Source organism: Dioscorea cayenensis, unplaced genomic scaffold (genome assembly GCF_009730915.1).
Source record: "Dioscorea cayenensis subsp. rotundata cultivar TDr96_F1 unplaced genomic scaffold, TDr96_F1_v2_PseudoChromosome.rev07_lg8_w22 25.fasta BLBR01001222.1, whole genome shotgun sequence".
NCBI lineage: Eukaryota > Viridiplantae > Streptophyta > Magnoliopsida > Dioscoreales > Dioscoreaceae > Dioscorea > Dioscorea cayenensis.
Window position 1 is genome coordinate 49,642 of NW_024087613.1, and position 7,662 is coordinate 57,303.

Here is a 7,662-nt window from a genome sequence, read left to right on the forward strand (position 1 = left end):
CGTCGGCACTGATCCGGCGAGCTTTAGTGGAAGAGCTTTCATTATGCTTTCATTAATTGATGTTTTAATTGAGTTCCAATTTTGAATGCTTGATTGTCTGAATACTCCCTTAGAGTGACACTAGGGTTGAGGATTCTTCTTGGTAACCCTTTTGAGTGAGTGACACACCACGAGAGTTAGACAAAGCTAGATTGGAGAGGGTTGAGAGGTTGAGTCGAGAGCTAGCGGAGCATCCCCTTTCCACTCCGATATGATTTATCCTACCTCCATTTCCTCGAGTTCTTTGTGGTCATAGTAGAGTGAATGGGCTAAGGGATGACCTACCTCTGGGGCTTAGTCATAGAGGCAACGGAGTGAAGCGTTGAGGTGATTTTAGCACCTAGGCCTTAATTATGACTAGGGACCTTCCACCTGGACCAAAGGGTTAGGTCTACATTTAGGAAGAGAATTTATCACTTGGAATCCATAGAACACATTGCGATTCTATGTGAATGCGAGGTTGAGAGATTGTTCAATTTTTCCTCCGGGACATGTATAGAGTTAGTCATGGTTGACCTTAGATTTGGGACCATGTATTGAAGGATCTCTGCGACTCATTAATGCATTAGTTAGAAAGCATAATAGAGGGTTTTGCACTTTAAGTGATTATCTTAGGCGAAACAATATCTGGGTACCCGATTTTTATCGATTGTCTTACCTCCTCTTTACGTGTGCTCTCTTTCTTGTCTCTTTTACTTTTGTTACATTATATCTTGTCACACAACTATTATTCACTTTACATTTAGTTAAGAAACAAATTTAGTGCTTTTATTCCCTACTCCCTGTGGATACGATACCCGCTCATCTGGGATTTATTACTTCGACAAACCCGTGCACTTGCGGGACATACGCAAGAGGCGTTTTATCAAGTTTTTGGCATTGTTTCCAGGGAGCAGGCATTTAGAGATACTTTGCACATTGTTTTATTAGCTATTCATTCATTCATTCTATGTCACATCTTCTTTTTCTATCATCATTCTGATTTGTTTTCTTTGTTTGGGTGTAGCTCCAGGTTATGACCCGAGGGAACCCTTCGATATTGATTGAAGGAGATCCTGGACTTGAACGTACACTCAGAATAAGGGGAAAAGAACCTATGCAAGAATCATCTAATCAAGCTGAAATAGAAGTTGAATTGTTAGATAATATGGCAAAACAGAATGAGAAAAAGAGCACACCTTCTGATTATGCTAGACCCTCAGTTTTGGGCACACAATCGAGTATTTTGTGACCCCCAATTATAGCTCCAAACTTCGAGTTGAAGCCAGCATTCATCCAAATGATTCAGCAATCAGCGCAGTTTAATGGTTTGGCCGATGAGGATCTAGACAACCATATAGAGAATTTCTTGGAAGTTTGTGATATGCTGACGATTAACTGTGTATCGGATGATGCTATTAGATTGAGGGATTTCCTATTCTTTCTCAAGGAAAGAGCCAAGCAATGGCTACATTCTTTGCCCAAGGCCTCCATCACGACATGGAATGAGATGGTCGAAGCTTTTCTTGCTATATACTTTCCTCCAGGGAAGTCAGCTAAGCTTCGTAATGAGATATCGTCGTTTCTGCAGACGGAGTTAGAGTCATTGTTTGAGACGTGGGAGCGCTTCAAGGATCTTTTATGGAGGTGCACACAACACGGATTTCCCAAATGGATGATTATTCAGACTTTCTAGAATGGGTTGAATCCGAGTACAAGGCAATTGCTAGATGCCGCTGCAGGAGGTACAATGGGGAGTAAAACCACGGAAGAAGCCCGGCAATTAGTAGAAGACATGGCCATGAACAGTTATTAGTGGAATGCGTGGGAAAGGAAAAGGTGGTCGGGCTCCATGAAATAGATATAGTAACTTCATTGGCGGCTCAAGTGAAATTATTGAGTAAGAAGTTAGACCTTCTAACTTCTAATAGAGTGGTGGCCATGACTACTTGCACCGGATGCGGTGGAAGACATGCTCCCTCTGATTGCCCGATCTCTATTGGTGATGCATCTTTAGTGGAGAAAGTCGATTTTGTGGGTAATGCAATGAGGAACCAAGGGAATCCATATAGCACTACTTACAATTTGGGTTGGAAGAATCATCCCAATTTCTCGTGGAGCAACCAAGGACCACAAAAGGCCATGGCACCAACGGGTTTCCAACAACAACAAGCCCCAAACATGGAGAACCGAGTTTCAGTTGGAAAACCTGAATGACCGATTTAGAGAAGGCCTTGACTAAATTTGTGCAATCATCGGATACAAGGTTTCAATCAGTCGAGGCTACACTTTGCAACCACACCGCTTTTTTGCACAATATTAAGAATCAAGTGGGGCAAATTGCAAAGTCCTTATCGGAGAGACCACAAGGAAGCTTGCTGAGTAATACTGAGACCAATCCTAGAAAGCATGTGAAGGTGATCACTTTGAAAAGTGGTCGTAAGGTTGAGGGTAGGCTTCTGAGTGAGAAACCTAATGTAGACTCACCCGAGGTCATAGAGGTTGAGGAGGGAGCAAGCAAAGAGAAGAAGGTGGCACCCCCACCTTTCAAGCAAAGAATCCCTTATCCCTCTAGATTGAAAAATGACTAAAATGATGAACAGTACAAGAAGTTCCTGAGTTTGTTCAAGCAACTCCACATCAACATTCCCTTTGCTGAGGCATTATCCCAAATGCCTAAGTATGCAAAGTTCTTGAAAGACTTGTTGACCAACAAAAGAAAATTGGAGGAGAGTGCCTCTGTGATTCTAGATGCTTCTTGCTCAGCGGTCTTGCAAAAGAATATGCCGAACAAGAAGAAAGACCTGGGAAGCTTCATCATTCCGTGCAATATTGGAAATTTGGGTGAAGAAATGGCATTAGCGGACTCAGGGGCTAGTATTAACGTAATGCCATATACTTTCTTTCAGAAGCTAGGCTTGGGAGAGCCTAGGCCTACTTGGATGACATTGCAATTGGTAGACCGAACTGTGAGACATCTGAGGGGCATCACTGAAGACGTGCTTGTCAAGGTGGACAAGTATATTTTTCCTGTGGACTTTGTAGTATTTGGCGTCGATGAGGATGCAGATGTACCTTTAATACTTGGGAGGCCATTCTTGCGCACTTCCAAGGCATTGATCGACATAGACGGCTTGGAGTTGACACTGAGTGGTGGAGATGATAAACTCAATTACCGCCTCATCGAAGCCATGCGACATTCTCTTGACTTTGATGATACTCTTTACTTTCTCGACACTTCTGATGAGATTGTTGATGAATATATGCAGGAAATGTTCAATCCAGACCCGTATGAGGGTTTGTTCGACGAAGAGGTGGACAACGAGGAAGTAATGATGCTTGGTTCAACGGAAGAAGTACCATCTACTCCGGGGATCATGAAAAGGTACTCCGAAAGATGATGAGGGTAAGGAGACACCATCAGAAACGCCCCAAGGCTGTTGGGGATGTGCGAGAAGTGAACAAATTGGATGAACCATTGCTAGGTGGTACCAAGCCCGATAACTCTATCTTTACCTTTAAGAGACTTTGCTCTTCATGCTTTCAAGCTATGGGTAAGAGGGCAACCTTCATCTATGAACCCCCGTGAGGTAAGACAAGGTACGTCAAGCTTAGTGACATTAAACAAGCGCTTCTTGGGAGGCAACCCAACTGTTTACTATTTTCTTAGTTGTTAGTATAGTGTTTGCATGAATAAAGTGTTGAGTGTTGGTGTCTTGATTTTTGGTTTATTTTGTTGTGATTTTATTATAGACTTTTAATGTCATTGTGTGTTTTCATGTGGATTTGGCAAAGATTTGGTCGTTTGAGCGAGTTTTTCATGTTTTAGATGGTGTATTTTGCATAGTAGGGCAAGCTCTGAATGTGTATACATGTTCAGGAATTTTCTGTAGAGCCTGCTGAGTTTTCTAAGGCATCCAGAGAAAATACACGGGCGTGGGTATTTTCCACACGCCCATGAGTCTACATTGCGAGTTGATCCAGAAAAAGCACAAGAGCGTGGATTTGCCCCTGTGAACGACCTTGTGAGTTTCGCACGCCCGTGGGTAATTTCCACACGGGCGTGCGTCTTCCTGTAGAGACTTAGCAATTTTTCCCAAGAGCACACAGGGGCATGGACTAACCCTTGTGGGCAATCCGGTGATAAATGCACGGGCGTGGGTAATTTCCACACGCCCGTGTGGATCTCTGTAGTAGAGCTCTTCTCCATCCCGAGAAGACACAGGGGCGTGCGATAGCCCCTGTGAGTTGGACCTGTGAATATCCACGCCCGTGCAGAAATTTCGCACGGGCTTGGGAAACACTTAGTGATTCTTCTCGATTAAACAGAGAAGCCACTAGAGTGTACGTATGCTAATAAGTGCTTGTGCGATATGAATGCGAAGCATTATTTCCTTATGTTGAGCATTACTTTCCTCAGATTTTTACACTAATATGTGTGTTTTATGTTACTTTCGTGCATGTAGGATTGTGAAACCAATTATCGAGGAAAGAAGCCAATGTGGATCACAATGCACCGATTTTGTACGAAATCTTGCTAAAGTTCAAACGCAAAGATAAAAGTCGGGTGCGAGATGCTAGAGTGTGTGCCAACCTCCCCCTATTTTAGTTTACACAACCATATGGAGGGGCACAAGGGCAGTCACTGTAGAAGTGTGTAGAAAATCACTTTAGAAAATCACTGTAGCATTTACTAGTGTGTAGCAAATCACTCTAGAAAATCACTGTGGCATTTACTATTCACAGCCGGCCGAAAATCACAGAAACAGAGAATCCACACGGGCGTGTGGAAATTATCCACGGCCGTGTGGAAATTCCGCACGGGCGCGTGTTCCGTACACGCCCGTGGAGTCGCCCGATTCCAGCCCTATTTAAAGCCGATTTCAGCCCCGATTTCAACATTCTTTTCTCCATCTTTTCCCCAACTTGTGAGAGGACTTCGGCTAGGGTTTCGAGGGGTATTGGCCGAGGTTTTGGAGAAGTTCTACGGCTCCAACAGTCGAGAGGTACAGGAGCGTCCCCTTTCCCCTCCGGCGTGATAGATTCTACCTCCGTTCCTTGAGTTCTTTGCGGCCATAATAGAGTGAGTGGTCTAAGGGATGAACCTCCGCTGGGGCCTAGTTGCGCGTGCAATGGAGTGAAGCGTTGAGAGAATCTTAGTATCTAGGGCTTAATTGTGGCTAGGGACCTTCTGCTTGGACCAAAGGGTTAGGTCTATATTCAGGAAGAGATTTATCACTTGGAATCCCTAGAGTTCATTGCAACTCTATGCGAGTGCGAGTTGTTGAGATTGTTCGATTTCTCCTCCAGGACATGTATAGAGTTAGGCATAGTTGACCTTATATTTGGGACTATGTATGTAAGGATTTCCACGACTCACCATTGCATTGATTAGGAAGCATAATAGAGAGTTCTTGCACTTGAAGCGATTGTCCTAGGTGAAGCATTATCCGAGTACCCCATCTTTATCGATTGCCTTACCCTCTTCTTACTTTGCTCTTTCACTTGTTGATTTTATTGTTGAGAATTGAATCAATTTCACACCTATCACAATTGATCTTCCACATAGCTAAGAATCAAATTAAGTATTTCCACTCCCTATTCCCTGTGGATTCGACCCCGCTCACCCTCGATTATTACTTCGACAAGCCCATGCACTTGCGGGATATAAGCAAGGGGACCTTGTCATATGCCCCTGTGGGTTGGGTGCACGGGCGTGGACATTTTCTACACGCCCGTGTGGTTGTAGTCAGAGACAAAGGAGTGTTTTCCCGAGAGCACACAAGGGCGTGTGTTTGCCCCTGTGGCTCTCTCGTTTAGAGGCGAACGAGCGTGGGCAATTTCCGCATGCCTGTGTGGATTGACCAGAACGTCAAGAGGCGTGAGTTCTTTTTAAAGTCTCATTATTTCTCTTAATTTTCACACTCCTCATTCATCTAAGAGCACACCTGCACTTTTTCCCCAACTTCATATTACTCTTTTGGTGGAATTTTCACTTGGTTTTCCGGCCGAATCAAAGTTTTCAAATTTAACTTGTTGTTTTGGCCCCCCGGTCAAAGAAGCAGGATGGTAAGCGGCCCCGTGAGTCATCTCCTGAGCCCAACAACATGGATTTCATGATTCCCAAGCATCAGGCTCGCTTTGAGAGGTTGTCGAGGCTATGCTTTGGTTAGACACATTTTCCCGACATCGATGCTTTGAGGGAGGTTCAGATGGCAGGTGCTATGGTGAAGGAGATAGAAGACATGCCGGTGGTTGGTAGGTGGGGCTGTTTATTGTCGATTAGAGACCCCACCATCCGCACATTGACGCTCGAGGTCCTAGCATCATTCGAGTTCAATTACTCGTATCCTACTTTTGATAGTATTGGTGCTATACAGTTTCAAGCCCTCAGACAGTATCATAGCTTGCACGTAACTCAGTTTTCTATCTTGATGGAGCTATATGATGCAGCATATACAGAGACAGGGGAGTATGAGCATTTGCCCATGGATTATCCCAGGAGTTTGACGCCGCAGCGTGCCTACAGTGTGTTGTGTAGACAGGGGTAGTATGAGCCCGGGTTTCTAAGGCCACCTGCTTCTCCCGACCGAGCTACAGATACATTCAGGTTGTTCTAAGCAGGTCAGTGAACGGGTATGGTGATGGTACCGGTGTACTCAGCCGACAGGAGGTATTATATTTATATTCGATGGTAAAAAGCACACCGATACATCTGGGACATATTCTGGCAGAGTATCTTCAACATTAAGGACAGTATGCCAGGATCGGTGCCCTATTCTTTGGTCCCTACATTACGAGGCTAGTCATCGGTATGGGTCTACATGAAGTGATCAGAGGGGCTGAGAAGGCCACTATACCCACTCCCCTGGGTATAGAGACGATGAGATTGATGGGGATGGTTCGCAAGGTCCAGTCCAGAGTTTATGCATTGATTACACCTACCCCCGAGGTAGTAGAGGGAGATGAGGTTGATGAAGAGGCTTCTCAGCCAGATTCCGAGCCTCAGTCGACACAGATGGAGACCGAGACACCTCCTGCAGCACAGGATCCGCCCCCGGTGCACATGTTTTCACCATCTCGACCCCATGATCATTTTGAGAGGCTTGAGAGTGCTGTGAAGGTGCTACAAACCGAGATTATTGAGGTTCGAGCAGAGATAGCAGAGGTCCAGGCGACACAGGTTGTGCAGCACGCGGAGTTTATGGCACGTTTTGATATGTTACAACAGATTCTTGAGCGAGACACTGCCTCATCGTTTGTTCTGTCACCACGGATTCCTCAAGCTCCTCTAGCATCACCATCACCACCTCCACCAGCACCCTTTGATCTAGCACCAGCATCAACAGCAAAGTAGAGATATGATGACACCGATACTTGATTTTCTTTTTCATTTCTTTGCTTCTGCATTTTATTTTGGACTTGTATACTCAGAAAGGACTTTCCTTCTGAGTTTATATTCATTTTGTTGTCTGGAGTTGTATTCATTGCCTTATCTTTTATATATACTCGAGTTGTTTTTGTTTTTATTGAGCTTTACTGAACTCCCTCGTGTATGCGTGCAGTTGGTCTTGTTAGTATGGGAATTGAGAACTAATCATGGACATGGGCAATGTGGGCTGTGTGTGCTTCACAACCCATTGG

General features: G+C 44.6%; 1 non-coding gene across 1 annotated transcript; it reads right to left on the reverse strand.

Moving 5' to 3' along the window:
- Window positions 1-1,576: 1,576 nt before the first annotated feature.
- Window positions 1,577-1,683, reverse strand: LOC120255876. Its single transcript, XR_005535128.1, has one exon. It is a non-coding gene; the product is annotated as a small nucleolar RNA R71 (small nucleolar RNA).
- Window positions 1,684-7,662: the final 5,979 nt, after the last annotated feature.